Raw genomic sequence first — 916 nt, 5'->3', positions numbered from 1 at the left:
TTATCCCCAAGACTTTTGGGCAAATATTCTGTGGACTGATGCGACAAAAGGTTGAACTTTTTGGAAGGTGTGTGTCCCGTTACATCTGGCGTAAAACCAACACAGCATTTCATAAAAAGAACATCATACCAACAGTCAAACATGGTGGTGGTAGTGTGATGGTCTGGGGCTGCTTTGCAGCTTCAGGACCTGAACGACTTGCCATAATTGATGGAACCATGAATTCTGCACTCTATTAGAAAATCCTGAAGGAGAATGTCCGGTCATCAGTTTGTGACCTCAAGCTCAATCGAACTTGGGTTATGCAGCAGAACAATGATCCTAAAAACACCAGCAAGTCCACCTCTGAATGGCTCAAGAAAAACAAAATTACGGTTTTAGAGTTGCCAAATCAAAGTCCGGACATAAATCTGATTGAGATGCTGTAAGGCATGACCTTAAACAGTCCATTCATGCTCGAAAACCCTCCAATGTGGCTGAATGAAAACAATTCTGCAAAGAAGAGTGGGCCAAAATTCCTCCACAGCGATGTGAAAGACTCATTGACAGTTATCGCAAACGCTTGATTGCAGTTGTTGCTGCAAAGGGTGGCACAACCAGTTATTAGATTTAGGGGGCAATCACTTTTTCACGTAGTGCCAGGCAGGTTTGGACAGCTTTTTCCCCTTAATAAATGAAATCATAATTTCAAAACTGCAGTTTGTATTTACTCAGGTTATCTTTGTGTAATAATAAAATTTGTTTGATGATCTGAATCTTTTAAGTGTGACAAATATGCAAACAATTAAAAAAACAGGAAGGGGGCAAAAACTTTTTCACACCACTGTATATATATATATATATACATACACATTTATAAATTCAATATATATATATATATTATTTCATTTCCATTTAGTTTGTTGAAGTATTAAAA

This window comes from Sinocyclocheilus rhinocerous, unplaced genomic scaffold (genome assembly GCF_001515625.1).
Source record: "Sinocyclocheilus rhinocerous isolate Xijiao unplaced genomic scaffold, SAMN03320098_v1.1 scaffold2392, whole genome shotgun sequence".
NCBI lineage: Eukaryota > Metazoa > Chordata > Actinopteri > Cypriniformes > Cyprinidae > Sinocyclocheilus > Sinocyclocheilus rhinocerous.
This window is presented reverse-complemented; position numbering follows the sequence as displayed.